Source organism: Alosa sapidissima, chromosome 23, assembly GCF_018492685.1.
Source record: "Alosa sapidissima isolate fAloSap1 chromosome 23, fAloSap1.pri, whole genome shotgun sequence".
In the NCBI taxonomy this organism is placed as follows: domain Eukaryota; kingdom Metazoa; phylum Chordata; class Actinopteri; order Clupeiformes; family Clupeidae; genus Alosa; species Alosa sapidissima.
In genome coordinates this window covers 6322362-6338719 of record NC_055979.1, presented here as the reverse complement: position 1 = coordinate 6338719, position 16358 = coordinate 6322362, and positions in this window count along the sequence as shown.

The window sequence follows — 16358 nt, the reverse complement described above, 5'->3', positions numbered from 1 at the left end:
ATGACTAATTAGGAAGTGATAAGTGTTTGCTGGCTGCAAGTCAGATTCTCTTTGTGTTGGTGCTGGACACTATTGTGCGAGTTGGGCTCCCTTTTCATGCAGGGTAATTTCTAGAAGGTTGTGTCTACTCTTCACGGAGGACACAGGCTTCTGCATGGAGTTTTAACATTTGTGATCATCTCATTGTGACCTGAGCTGCTGGGCTGCATTGCAACGGAACATTCACCTTTTTGCCCTCATGTGTCAATGAGCTGTGGACAGTTGAGCATATTGAAAAGGACCAGGCCAGCCACTGTTCTCCTGTAATTAGTATGCATTTCTTTATTGTGTTTGTTTGTTTGTTTGGTTATCTGACTTTGCCTCTGGGCCTACTACCCATGTGCCCCGATCATAGTAGCATTGTACATTAACAAGTGGTGCTATTGATGCTGGTGGTTCTCCTCCCTAACTATGTCCTCTGCTTAGGCTATCGCTGTACAAGGCCGGATCCACACTGATGCTTTGCCCCTTCTTGCCAAGGGACCACATTGGGAGACACTGTCTTGGTGTGTACTATAACTACAACACGGTGTGATATTTTGTAGTGGTATCGAAAGACCTTAAGTGTGTAGTGCTTGCTGCAACAGGACACGTGTGACATTTTGTAGTGGTATCTGAAGATCTTGAGTGTAGTGCTTGCTGTGTTGCATGCTTTGTCTGGTGTTGGGTTGCTGTCTCCTGTTTTTCTGTCTCACCAGGGTCCTCCTGAGCAGGGGTTTTGCATTGGCTGATCCGACCTTCCTAGACTGAGGAAAATCCACCAGTTTATAGCAGTATTTTAAGATTTAGAACTTTTCTACTCCTTTTGTACTAAATTGTAATAAATTTGAAATACATTTACATATCTGCCTCTTGTCTACTGTCCCTTTGCGGGGAACATATAGAATTAGCCACACTACATTCAGGGAAAGATCTGTGGGTCCTCCTGCCCATCATCAGGGGGTGGCGTAGTCAGACTGTAAAGAAGGTATACCGCTTGACGGGTACCACATGTAATACAACGTTGCCACCTAGCGTTCAGATGTATTTAACATTAACGTGACATTGCTTGCTTATTCTTTCGTCAACTCCATGCTTTTAGGAAAACAATCTTTTTATCATAGTTCCCTCTTCAATGAGCGATTACCAGCTCGTTTTTGTAACAGATAGCTGTTTATTGTCCCTAGGTTTACAGAAACACCTATTCATATTAATACGTAGCCTATGGAGTGCTGCCGACCACTGTTCATTATGGCCCAGAATGCCTTGCATGTCTTTATAACAAAACAACACAGTAAAACCTAAATGCCCATAAACATATGCATTTGCATACTTGTAACATTTTTAACTAGATGTACCGCATAGCGGTACAAAATATGACCGCCGCTCAGTCCTGTACATCCGTTCTGCGAAAATAAATCACACTTCAATTTGTCTCTATATTTTACTCCATCCCCCACTCTTGAAACTTTTGTGTATGCTTGTTTGGCATGCCTGAGTGTGTGTGTGACAGAAAGTAGCCTACTGGTGCTGAAAAGGTGAATAGATTGTAGAATAGCCAAAGAAGATGTAGCATTGTTATAAAACCTTTAAAATCTCTAAACAATCACAAGTAGGGCAGTTCATCACAGTTCATCCATTGCAACTGGATTGATGAAAGGTCACTTACACCTGTAGGCTACATTGTATTTGGGAAAAGCAAAAGGTATCAGCATAATGTTATTTATTTATTTTTTATGTATGTATAAACAAAAGCATCTGTCAGTTCCATGCCGTTTTCAACAGCTATCAAAAACAAAGGTAATTTTTGGATGGATGGATTTATTGTGAATGTTTCTTCTTCTACATAAGATTTTAGTCATCTTTAGTTCATGTAATACTTTATTGTCAATGCACAAATTAAGTAACAGTAGTCTGAAACGTTATTGTTAATGCACAAATTAAGTAACAGTAGTCTGAAACGAAATGCTGTTTTACATCTAACCAGTGGTGCAAATAACTGACATGTCCAAATGGGCCTTGATGAAATGCGTCGCTAGACTGTTCATACACATTTTAACGGGCCAAAGTTGAAGAGCTGTTGTCCGTTATTGTTCGTGCAAATATAGGCTGATTCATGTTCCCTTGCATTGTGTAACTGAGGTCCATGGCTAGTCTGGCTTTCATCAGACCAAGCTCAATCTTTTAAGAAATCAAAAAATAAATAGCGGGCAGATCAGGCTGGGTTCACCCAGCCTGGTCCATAGGCACCCGATATTGTTTAATTTTCCGATTGAGATATACACGCTCTGGCTATTCTAAATGCAAAAATGCATCAGGGAGTTATGACAAAACGGTAACTAACAAACTAGATCCTAATAGAAAGCTGTTAGCTTCCCTAAGCTACAGGTAGGATTATAAGGTAGGCCTATTTACAACATAAATTGTCAATAGGCTATGCTGGCGACACAAATAAAATCTCATTTGGAAACCAATGGCTTACGCCTTACAGTATCAAGCGGACTTAAACTGACATATCGTGGCGAAAAGTTGTAATAACATTCACGCAGCTCCATGAGTCAAGGAAAGCGCGAATGAAGTAGCCACTTGGGACCCACTACACTAGCTTAAGGTGTGTTGCTAAAGCAGCCATAATGAAATGAAGGTGTCATTGTTTGGATACTTCACACACACGTGCTTTTTAATTTCACAGACTACAACTACCAAGCTGGAATCAAAGCACATCGATTCCCCTCTCACACCCTGTATGCACTTAAAACAAAATAAACAGGCGTCTCAGTCTCACGTATGTATAGGCAAAACTGTATCAGACCGGTGTAACGTTGGTAAATCTTCCATTGCACAGAATGATTTTGTAGCACGTGCAATAAATGACAGTCGAAAGATACAAACAGTGCTGCTATCAATTTGCTTGGTATAACCACATTTATAGTTTTCTACAAATGCAATCAATCAAATGGGCCTCCATCACTCAACCAACGCTAACGGTAACATTACCTAGGTCCTTATTGATATTACAAGATTAACGTACCTATTAACCAAGCATGTCCGATAAACATCCTCAGATTTATTTCGGCTTCAAGAAGAAATGGGAATTACACTTCATGTGAACATCGTCCTATCCTTATTAGATGTTCGCTGCGGTAAATTACAGTCCTTGTAGGAAGCGTCCATTGTTTTTCCAACCCACTTTTAACTTCCAACAAAATTACGTCTCACTGCAACGATGCGCCATCTAGTGGACAAACGACTACTTATCGCCAATACTGAAAATGCAGCCATGATGATGATGATGAATATTTATTTTGGCTTTCTTTTAATCCTACTGAATTTGTAATTATGTATCGGCCGTTCTAATACCGATAGTATGTGGGTGCCTGTGTGTGTGCATGTGTATATGTGTGCACCGCCATTTACAGGCCAATGAGTGTACAGTCACTAAATGTACACATAACCTAATTTTTTTAGACCCCCCCATGGAGGAAATTCTACGAAATGAAATTTTTCCGTAAAAGTCTAGTGGGGCTACATACCCACCAAATTTCATGTACCCCGGTGGTTCGGTGTCCCGGGTATCAATGACCAAAAATTCAGGAAGTAGATGACGGGAAAAATTCTTGAATTGTGTGCATGTGTGCGTGTACAAGTTTATGTTTATGTGTGTGGGTGTGTGTGTGTATGTGCGTGCTTGTGTGTTTGCCTGCGTATGTGTGTTTGTGCATGTGCATGCATGCGTACATATGTCTACTGTGTGAGTATGTGTCATACGTATGATTACTGTAAATGTATGTGTGTGCGTGTGTATCTGTTTATGCACATGTGTGCACATGGAATGGGTTAACATGACCCCTGGAGGCAAACATACAGAAAAAATTGGTCATCCTAGGCCCTACCCTCCTTTCGGGGGTCCAGTCCAGCGGGGGGGCTACAGATCAAAATGAAAAACGATGGTTCCATGCTATCCATGTGGGGTTACATGCCAACCAAGTTTCGTGTACCCCGGTCTTTCAGTGTCCCGGGAATCATTGACGGAAATTTGGGCATGCAAAAAAGAAAAAAAAAAAACTGACTAAACCTATATGACCGCCGCTTGGCTGCGCTGCGGTCATAATAATACTCTCCCATCATGATATTTAACAATAATGAAAAATTTAATTTGAACACCGTCAATGTGTAACTGCACTACCTCAGCAATAAATAGCTAATGTTTATCCTTACCATTTCAGTTCGTAAGTCCATACTATCCCATGGCAGAGCAAGGATTTCATGATTGGGCAAGGTTGCCCGGAGACATTGTACATACTTGCAAGGCATTGTGATAGATGTACCAGTACAACTGCAAATGTGGAAGGTGATAGTTACCAAATACGGGTGGGTGGTTTGCCAAATGATGGAAACTTTTGGAATGTTTTCTCTTTTTTTTTAGCACCCTCACATTGGAGTCCCATCAATATGGTATCAATATGTGACAGTGTTCCTGAGATATGGACGACTTCCTGTTTCGGAGCTTCGCCGCCGATTTCGTTTGGCTGTGACGGGCAAACGCTTTCGAAAATCCAAAATCCTTCTGGTAACTTTTGTGAGGCTTGGTCCAAGGATGATGTACGTCAAGTTTCGTGGCGTTCGGACCAAATTTGTGACCTGTGAAAATTTAGTTTCCCTTTCTGTTCAATCTAATATGGCGGACGAGCGACACGCCCACCTGACGTCATCTTCGCGACCAACTTACACCGGTACTCACCGGACGTTTTAAAGTTGGAACGGTGTCTCTGTCTCAAAGGGCCTAGGCGCTAGAGCTGACAAAAAATTAGGGAGATGGGAAAAATAAAACTTAAGAAGAACAATAAGTGTGCTGCTTTTCAAGCACACTTAATTACATTCAGAATAGCGGCAGGTTCAAACTCACCTGGCTCCACAGGAAACAAACAAGCTCACAGAGAGCCTTTCGTGCAACTCGTCCGAGTCAACTGATGGCAACATTAAAAGGAATGAAAAGTTTGCGGTTATGAAATAATACAATACATGATAAGAAGATGTCAACAAGCAGAGAGATAATGCACAACGGTATTCTACGCCACTTAAGAAAATACTCAGACTACTTCAAAAGCCAGATGTGAGAGTGCCATCTGCATGGTCTGTCTGCTCTTTGAAGTGGTGGATGTTTGGCGACTAGTGTCCCGCTAACGATTGTGACCCACTGACATGCCCCTATCAAACCAGTGTTCAGTGTTCTTACAGCATCTGTTTGAGAAGGGATGCTCCACTTCCAACTTGAACCAGTTGATGCCAGGGATGCTCCACCAGGGATGCCCCACCTCCAATATGAACCACCTATCTCAGGGATTTGTTTGCCTTTAAAAAGCCACACCGTGAGAAACTAGTCCTTGACATTCTTAAGTGATCACAAAGACCTCAAACCAGCGTTTGAAGATTAAACTTCCAGCCACCAGAGAGAGAAAGCTCCACTGCTCGTCGAACTATGAAGTCCCCTACCCTAGGCTTGCCGGCTTCTCCACATCTTGGTTGAAACCAAAACGGACCAAGACGCCTTTTTCAAGGCTACTGCCCTGGCATATAGTTGGCTGCACTGTATGGCAACACATTACCATCGCTGCCCTGCCCCATGGGGCTGTGCAATCCTCGCAACGGATGGTGCGTAGGCTGCCTGAGTGCCCAGGTGGTCCTCTGCTTGCTCGTGGTTCTGCCCCCACTGTGCTGTGATGGAATCCCGAGACTGTACTTCAGTACTATGGTGTGTGAGTCCGAATCCCTCCAATTGGAGCGATTTGCAGACCTGCTTTTAAGTCGCTAGTACAATAGTACTAGTGTACTTTCGTGTTGCTAGTCAATAGCCTGCTCCGTACACTCAACTTTGAACCTGTGAGTGACCAATGAAAGTGGCAGCTCACTGGTACTGGAAGGCTATTGTCTTCTGCTTGTGCAATGTCATCAGCCTGCATTTGAAATATACCAGCCATGTATGTACCACACCCTGCCGATACGATCAGTGCTCTCCCAGCCTCACGTCTATGAGTAGCCCTCCTGTACCAGTGAGCTGTCTCAATTTGATGCAGTGTCTTGCCTCGTTTGATCACTGGTACTCGCCAGAGCTCTGCATGTGCTTTGTTGTCGGCTTATTTATGGACACTACAGTAGTTGTGTGTGCACAGCAACCCAGCAGTGAGTGTGGTTGTGTATATATCCTTGGTTCTCTGATGGAGATTACAAGAAGTTAACCCTTTCTGGCTTCATTGGCCCTCAGGACCTGGTCCATTGGATTGCCTCCGAATACCCCTAGAGGACTAATTTGAAAAAACATATCTCTGAAATGGATGATTGGAGATTGGTTCAGATCGATAACGTCATCCAAGAATGATTTCCCATTGGTTTACATCTCAAGTTCACTTTTAGAGAACTGAGGTTATGTAAACCATGTGTTTTTTTGAGTCCTTGAAGACAAAAATACTAAAACACATTGACAAAACGTATGGTATATCAGAGAGAGATGTTTTATATGAAGAGACTAACAAACAATTCTACTAATAAAAACAACAATATTTTTTTATTAACATATACACCGTGTAAATATATTGATAGCCTTCTTTATTGATACAACAACATGGTCTGTAATTGTTTTAGCCTTTTAAGGGACAAAACACATCTCCCAACTGAACACACACTAAACAATATATTCATTTGCACATCATGGCCTTGTTAACTTATTTTTCTCTCTTCTTTATCATAAATAAATTCCCCATTTGAAATTTGCATTAATTATTCCACAGACACAATGAAATAAGAGATTAACTTTAGCACTGGCTAAATTAAATGAAATGTTCTGGAGTTCTGGATTGATGTTGCCTGGCAACCATTAATTTAAGTTTCACATGCTCCCCCTCCCCCCACACCACCATTGGTATATTCCTGTGGAATTCTACTGACAATAATCTAAATTAATCTTTCAACCAATTAAATCACCACCTCTCTTTGGAGACACATAATTGATATCATTTCGATAACTATTCATGTCACCTTTGCTAATCACTGATATGTCTCTCTCATCTCAGTGAAGTCTTGTTCTATTGAGAACAGCAGACTGCAGTGACACCTGGGTCTAGTTCTACTGGTTCTACTTCTAGAAACACAACATCAACACATGTGTAGTGTTGTGTTTGATACCCAATGACTGATCGTGTGAGCAGATTTTGTTAGCATAGATTTGCCTTGGCAGTGATGGCCCTGTGGGTTTAAAGGCAGGACAAAACAGAATTAGCAAACAGGAGCCTGGTCTAGTGCAAGGAAAACACATTAGTTAGATGTCAAAGAAAGTTTTGCAAGAACCACATTTGTTTTATGTTTACCTTCAACTGGCCATATGCATCTGAAAGAACCAATAAAATAATAATAAAAAAAACTAAAGCTGCTGCCAAGGTCAAAGGTACAATGACTGCATGAGTGAATGCAGAGTAACCTGTGATCCCCTAGAAAAACATTGTTTTATTTCAATGAGGCCTTATTCCATACAGTATTCAAAACCATCAAAACTTTTGGTCAGTTGCTATTGTTATGTTATTATTCTTTCATAATCTTTTCAGAGCAGGTCAACTGCATTCAAAGAGAGTGCAATCATATTTATATTCCTTGTGTTTCCCAGTCCATCACAGAATGATTGAAACAATGAGTCACACGCTCGCTCACAGACTTTGCTCCCTTGTACACATTATTGAGTTGGACCGGTACACCATCCCTAGCCATTGAGTACCACAGATAGCGGTCATGTGTTTGCACAGCTTGACTGATATGGCACAAAAGTGACCTACAAAACTGGCTTGGCAGGCCAATAAATCATGTCACGTCTGAAATTAATCACTTTGCAGGGGACATCTTCTGCTGCCACTGTCCCCGCAATCACTCTCAACAGCACTCACCTGCCCCAGTCTGTTCAGCTTTTCTCTTCATGTAGTAACCTTGCTTTTGCTTTGCTTTTACTAAGACTGTGTGTGTGTGTGTGTGTGTGTGAGAGTGTGTGTGTGTGTGTGTGTGTGTGCGCGAGAGAGAGAAAGAGGGGGTTTATGATGCTGGTTGGGTGGAGGAGGGCATACTAACATCGTCTTATCTCTTTTTGAGTGACAAATTTACTAAGGAGTTTAAGTGTGAGAATCAAAGATGATGATTTTTAGACAGACCCTATCAAAAAAAGAAGAAAGAGCAATGACATTCTAAGATTATACAACAATTTGACTTTAACTCAGGGTTAGCGGGGTGTGGGGAAAGGGAGGATTTATTAACTGGGATGACTAACACAGTGGGAAACCAATCAACAGCACAATGAATGTGCCAACATGGGCCCACAATAGGCCATATCCTTGGGCTACAAGGACAAGTGCATCCAGACAAAGACTCAATCAAGCCGACAGCGAGAGGGCCTGAGACCTGCTCCTCAAGTCAATGTACTCAATTGAAGCCCCTTGTCCACAAATCTGATATGCCCTAGAACAAGGCTATTTTCGATGCCACAAGGATGTGATATCAGTTTCCTGTAATTTGCCTCGGCTGACGAGAAGAAGCACACCTGTGCCGTTATTTATTTAAATACGGCGCCTGCCAGGCTCCTGCTGTTTTCAAATGCCCTGTGTGTCTTAGCGGCCAGGAGATCATTGTGTGTGTGTTAGTGTGTGTGTGTGTACGTGCAAGAAAGGCTCTGTTTGACTGTGTGATCATTGTCGCTCTGTTGCGGCAGCAGGTTTGACCAAGACAAAGCACAGGGGCCTTTCTAGCTCTGGCTTAGAAGTAAAGCAACAGACAAATCAGGCCAAGGGAAATAAAAAGGGGTTTCGTCTGTTCTGATGCAAAGGGAAGTTAAGGACGGTGATTGATGAGTGGTGTAATGCATACGCAAATAAGTCTGGCGTAAGATTGGAATAAACTAGACTGCATTTCCGGCGGGAACTGCAAAAGTGTGCTTGCCCTGGTCCGGTCACCAACGTGAGCAGACAGTGGCATACGCTATGCTGAACCTGGCTTGATCCATGCATTGTGCCTTTCAGTGTTGGAGCAGTGGCAATATCTCAAAAGCTCTAGGAGAGGGCTATTCAACTATTGACTTGCGGGGTGAATGCGGTTCGTTGGACTTTACCTGTGGCCTGCCTTTGAATTTAGCTTCTATGACTGAGATCAAATCAATAAAATAAAATGACAGCAGTGATTGGCTGCCAAAATAAATAATTTCACGCGTCTTGCGCCTCTCAAACTGGGCTATCAGGTAACCTACAGAGGAATTGAAATTATAAAATATGACCAAGGCATTAAAAAGCTGTTTGTTTGTCAGGATACTTTTTCACTGATTTATTTTAAAAAAATATGAGCTATGAGAGTGAATGTTACTGTATATATTCCATCCCACAAATTATGTTTTACTGGTTTATTTGACAAAATCTATATGGATTTGCTCTATAAAGACCTTATGTCTGTTTGGGATTGTTTTGTGAGCCTGGGGTTGTTTTGAGAGCCTATTGATGTAGCCTATCTCAGATGTATCTCAGAATAAAGGAATACTTCATATTACTCTAAACCACCGTCTGTAAATCAGGCAGCCCACTTCCATACAGTGGGTCCCATTAAGAAGTGGCCACTTCATTCGTGCTTACCGTGATTCACACAGCAGCATTATTAAATTAATCTGTCACCATATGCCTACGTTTGCAAAGAAAACATTTACATGTTGACAATGAGTAGGCTAGTTTTGGTTGTTGGTGATGTTATTGCATCCCTTAGTTATGCCTACAATGCAAGTTCCCTCGCGATTGTTAGCTCCTGTAGACAATATAGACGCATTTCAAAACATCGCGTTAGGAGTCCTCGCCACTTCTTTTAAGCTGTCACAGACTTAGGTGCTGCTACTTTTAGGGCTAAAGTGCTTCGTGAATTACTGTTAGTAAAAAAATAGCAGTCCTTAAGTTACAAGTGACGAAGTTACGAGTGCAAGCATCTCATATTAAATGACCATGACATTACGCTAAACAACATAAATCCCAATTAGCAACATACATCTCCTCCCTATAGCTAGTCACACAAGAAATTAATGATACTTAATCTCTGCTTAGCATGCTTCTCCGCTTAGCATTCTAATAACAGAAGGGGCACATTTATGTTGACCACTAGAGCTACAACATGACTCATGTCTGTAACTCTATAAAACACTTACTTTCATAAAGGACGCACACCATCCAGCACAGTTCTACACATGGAAACCGATATTTTGGGCACCTGTTTGGCGAACTCATCACTCTGAAACTGGACTACTGTAGGCTGCACCCAGGGTTGCTAGGGGCAACATCAAATAAAAGAAATTAGAGTCTTTCAGTATTAAATGTATACGTTTGATTACAAATGGATGTGTGTGGTTTGCAATTAGAATAAACAAGAAATAACATTTCCAATAATTTCCCATTATAAATTACATAATATTTGCACCTTACTTGTGAAGCTCACATAATTCTAATGATGTCACCGTATGTATGTGAAATGTAGGCTAATACAACGTTGCCACCTAGCGTTCAGATGTATTTAACATTAACGTGACATGTCCGGCTTGTACTGTCGTCAAATCCATGCTTTGAGGAAAACAATGTTTTTATCATAGTTTCCTCTTCAGTGAGCGATTACCTGGTCGTTTTTGTAACAGAGATGGCTGTTTATTGTCCCTAGGTTTACAGAAACACCTATTCATATTTAATACGTATGGAAATCAAGTTAACGCTGCCGACCACTGTTTGTCTATTAGCTACATGGCCCAGAATGTCTTGTGATTGTGATGATCTTGTTATTTGGTAGAGTTAAAAAGTGCTGAGTCATTTAAAAGTCCTTTTAAAGGGGGGTTGGGTGGTGGGGTGGGCTTGTATCTGTGTGAATGTCTACAACAAAACAACCCAGTAAAACCTAATTTCCCGTAAACATATGAATTTGCATACTTGTAACATTTTTAATAATACTCTCCCATCATAACATTTAACAAGGACAATTTTAATTTGAATACAGTCAATGTGAAAACAACTCTATTATGTAAGCTATAGCTACTGTTCTCCTTGCTATTTCAGGTCGTAAGTCCATATTATCCCATGGCAGAGCAAGGATTTCATGATTGGGCAAAGCTGCCCAGAGACATTGTGCATACTTGGAAGGCATTGTGATAGCAGTACAACTGCAAATGTGAAAATTTAGTTTCGCTTTCTATTCAATCCAATATGGCGGACGAACGACACGCCCACTTGACATCATCTTCTCGAGCAAGTTACACCGGTACTGCCCGGACGTTTTAAAGTTGGAACGGTCTCAAAGGGCCTAGGCACAGGAGCTGGAAAAAAAATAGGGAGACAGGAATAATAATATTAATAATAATAATAATAAGAAAACTTAAGAAGAACAATAAGTGTGCTGCTTTGAAAGCACACTTAATAAGTGTGCTGCTTTGCAAGCAAGCACACTTAATAAATGACTCATGAATTAGTGGAGGAGAGAATGCAAACCTGGAAAAGCAGAACACTATTTACGGATTGCTATAGATTCCTCTGCTGTACTTTAAAATACTAAATGACCAGATGTAAATCACAGTCAATAGAAGAGACTTGAAATGATTAATAAATAAGCAATCCTCTGACAAAATCCTAAAAGCTGTCATGATGATTTTGAATATGGGGAGTGAAGGGAGGCTTGCCGAGTCCTTGAAAGCATGCACTGCTGCAGTGTTGTGGCACTGATCTAGTCGATCCAACACCGCTGTGGAGCTCAAATGGATTTTTCTGGAACAAGACTGCTTTCTGCCACCACTGCCTCCGGAACCCCCTGAACTGAAACGCCAAAAAAACGTCAGGAGTTTTTTTTTTTTCCTTCCCTCTGCTCGCATTCATGTTTGAATGCAAAGAGCATGGTTGTTATGCTGACAGGTTATGTATATGTATTATGTATGAGTCAGGCGGATTTGGGTATTTTGGAGGTGACTACAGCCCACGCGGAAGAGACAAGCCGTGTCAGTAGGGATAAAGCTTTCCATCGTGAACCTTGATGAGAGATCACTGTCACATGGGCCCTCTGAGTTAACTGGGCCTGTGGGGTAGCACAACTAGCCTCCAAACCAGGAATTACATGGATCACTCTTCATGACCATTGTCCATCAATATTTACAACTATCACTGAGAGTATGCATTGTATAACCATGTTGAGACAGTAAGAGAAGTTAGCCTTAGTATATTAAAAGTATGTACACATATAATACATAGTTATAATATAATACATAGTTATTCATTACTTACAGAACTCTTCTGACAGTCGAACAGGCAAACTCTTCTGACAGTCTTCAAATTAAGCTGGATCTTAACAAGGCCAGAGGTGAAACAGTTACAGTACTACGTCACCAACAGAAATGGTCACTCATCCTCATAGCCCATTTCCAAGTCAGACAGACTGTTCACAACTGCAATAGTAGGTTGTAGATGAAACATTGTATTGAGGGGAACACTGTACTTGGATAAGTTATATTTTCTGGAAGGTGGAGCAAATTGCTCGTGGCAAACTGGTACATTGAGGGGCAAAGGATGCAACTGTAGCACGTTTTGCTACTAGCGAATGTCAGGAAAAATAAAATATGTCACCAAACACTTGAGCATTTCAGCTCTTCCACCTGCTGTCTGTGACATTATGGGTTTAGTCACTTATTTTGCTGCAAGACATGGTTGCCTCCCCAGTGCTCTGTGGCTATATGGAGCAGTGTGACACTGGCCAAATACAAACCGAAACTCCAAAAATTTCATTTGTGCATTGAGTCAACGCCGTGGTTACGCCATTGCCTCTACTCGTTGGTGAGCCTATTTCATCTTGCATAGATTTCGTCAAAGTTATTGAAAAATAGACAAAGTATACAACAACCTCGTTATTGTAACCCCAACAAATACATCTGATGTTTATTTGTGTGGTGTCACCCAGCCAGTTATGGTAGCAAGCTAAACTTTCCACAAAGGCCCACAAAGTACTGCTTGCTAGCGAAATACAGATTTTAAAAGGTTATTGAAAATAGTCTTTACAATTGGATAAATCCCCATCATTGTAACCAAATATTTTTTGAGGTGATTTGCAAAGCTTCTGTCAGCAAACTAACATGTAACATGCTACCACCCACAGAACTAAAGTACTTTACCTACTGCAGAAGGTACTATTAACACGAGTTGAGCCATCACAGTCCATGCAGTCTGCATCGCAAAGTTACAATTTTGAGGTTGTGCGACTCAGCCTACTGTGAAAGGCAGTAAGGTATGCGGCGACACAGAGATTCTTGTGTTGTCATGGCGTCGACTCCACGCAGAGTCATAACTTAGGCTGCGAGCAACGCAGACAAGTAGACGACACTTTATTCTAGGTTCTACATAAACATTCGCCTTTGGAATCATTTTGTGTTCCGGTGTTTATGGATGTATTTTTTTTAATCGAATGTCGTGTAAACGCGATTAAAAAAACAAACGCATACAAACATTTTTTTTTGTCTAGATACGTGTCAACAAGCCCTTAGTAGAGGTTCTACAACTTAATAAAGTTCAGGTTCTAAGAGGTCACAGTCATGACTTTTTGATTTTTATTATTTTGTCTTTGAAAGTTATTCATTTGAATGATAATGTACTGTAGGCCCACTTTTTATTGCTTTTATTGTAAGTTGCTTTGGACAAATCCATCTGCCAAGTAACCTAAACATCATACATAAACATAAAGCTAATACAGCAAGTACAGAGTTCCCTCTTCTCTGTTTATAATTCCCCTTGATATAGGGGATATGATATATAAAATAAGAGTTCAATTTTTATTATTTATTTAGAAAACACTATGAGAAATATGCAACCAACATTGCAAATTAAACCCTGTAAAATGGGCCCAATGCTGAAAGGATGCAGACTATTTCAAGTGGCCAGCTCAATCCACTCCAGTATTTCAATCTAGTCATCTGGTGAAGAGGAAATTGCATGGTGCCATATTCCCTGAAGCCCACAACATCTGAGTAAATGCCCTTATTGGGTTAGGAGCTGCAATAGCTTCCCTCTGAAGGGCAATAGAAATTATGCTGTGCACTTACATGTGCCTGGATTAGAACAATCACTAATTGATTGAAGTGTTTGGTTAGTCTGCCCTTCCGTTTTCAAATCCAAAGCTCTGCAAGTATTGGTCAAAACACAACATGTCTTCTGCTTTTCTCACTGGATAAAAAAAAAAAACTGTGCTTGCAGGGTACTTCATAACATCATTGGGACTGGACACTTTGGCAGACTGTCCAATTACCGTTGGCCAAAATACAGTCGAAACTACATTTAAATAAAGTTACATCAGTGGTTTTACCTTTTGGATACCTCAGTTAACAGACACTTCATATAGTCATCCTTTGATAAATATAAATATGATTTTATTGTTCAAATTTGGTTGGGTAGTTTTCTAGATGGTTGGTTTGAAAGCTTTGTAATGCCTCACCAGATGAAATCCTAACACAGTTGAGTGTCGTTTTACTCTTATGAAGAATTAGGCATGTCAATTTTAAAGGATCACTGTAGCACAGAGGATATTAAAACAAAAACTATCACAGGTACATTACAGTATAAAGTGTCTCTGGCATTCCAGTCAGCCCCAAAGCATGGCGATGATTGTATTGCCTAGCTCTAATTTCCATCAAATTCTGCTATATTGCCTCAATCAACAGAGTGCAAGTGTGCAAGAAGCCTCCATTTCAATCGACACTGTTTATTTCATTGGGAGTACAGAAACAATTACTATCCCACCTAAGTGCTGGAAGGACAGCAATACATTTGCAAAATTAAATCCATCTTACTGACAGCATATTGAACATGGACTGGGACTGGGTTGGTAAATGCATTACTTCTCTTGGACCCAAATATGTCTACAAAATGGAGAAGTTGGAAACTGCAGATGTTTTGGCTTGACAACATTGTTGTTGTTGTTGTTGTTGTTTTTGTTGTTGTTGTCATTTTGTATGGGAACACGCTTTTTGTTTTTCAAATACAGACCATTGCAAATAGTTCAGTCCTTCATTCAGTCCTTCAGTGTACCAATACATATTATTTATTTCTCTTTCTACTTATTTATGTATTCATTTGTGTATTTATTTATTTATTTATTTATTTTGGGGTTGTGTCAGCACAATGATGATCATCAGTGCAATGCATCCCTGCCTAAATAGACCTGATTCAGCAGCATCTGCCTGGACAGGCTCTGCTCTGCTCGGCCAACATGAAAAGTCCACCAAAACCTCATGGCTCCCACAGCCACAGGCTAATCAAAGAGAACCCCTGCCTGTCATTAGGACTCGCCCGCCACCCCCATCAAAGGAACCAGGAGGCCAGGAGGAAAGAGGGAGTGAGAGAGTGTGAGATGAAGAGAGAGAAAGTGTGTGAGAGAGGGAGAGAGAGAAAGACTAAGAAGCCTCTAATTATACACAGTGAAGACCGGCTCTGTTGCCAGAGCGGATAGTGACCTACTGTAGTGACCACAGCACCGCACCTCTGCAGCCTCTCTCTGATGCCGTTTCACTGGAACTCTGAACACCCGGGGTTCATAACTCCAGACTCAGACACCCCAGCCACCACGGCCAGTTACTAACGGATGATGGTACACCTCAGACTCCACTGTCTGAACATGGTCTGAACTGCATAGCTCTGCGTGCATGTTTTTTTCTTCTTTCTTTTGATGACTTTGCTATCTCTATTTCAAAACCTTTATTTCAGTTATATGTTTCTGGTAGGAGACAGATTTGCAACTTGCAATCGAGTTCAACAAATATGGCATATGAGTACTATACAACTTGCACACTGTACATGTGCTGAAACGGCACACGGTGCCACAGATGGACCCCATTCAGCTCTGTGACAGCACGTACACCACAGCCTATCCCTCATCTGTTCCTGACATAGTTCCTTAAAGGGTAATTTCGCCCACGCTGTTACATTTAAAATTGAGTGGGAGATTTTATCGGGCACATCAGAAGGGTGTCATGACCTCCAAGTCCCAGAGCCATTCAATTAGCCTCCAGTGTGTTCCAGACTTGCAACCAAGTGGACCAATTATGACATATGACCCGACAATCTCTCTCTCTCCTTCTCCTTCTCTCTCTCTCTCTCTCTCTCTCTCTCCTTCTCTCTGCTCTCTCTCTTCATGAAACTCCATGTATGTGCTGATTCCGTACCAATTTTGGTGATGTGTTGTATGACAGGGGGGAGCGGAGGGTTTTGAGGAATTCTAATAACTTTTGTCAAATTAGGCCTGTAGAATGAGCCTGTGTTCTGGCTATGTTTTTT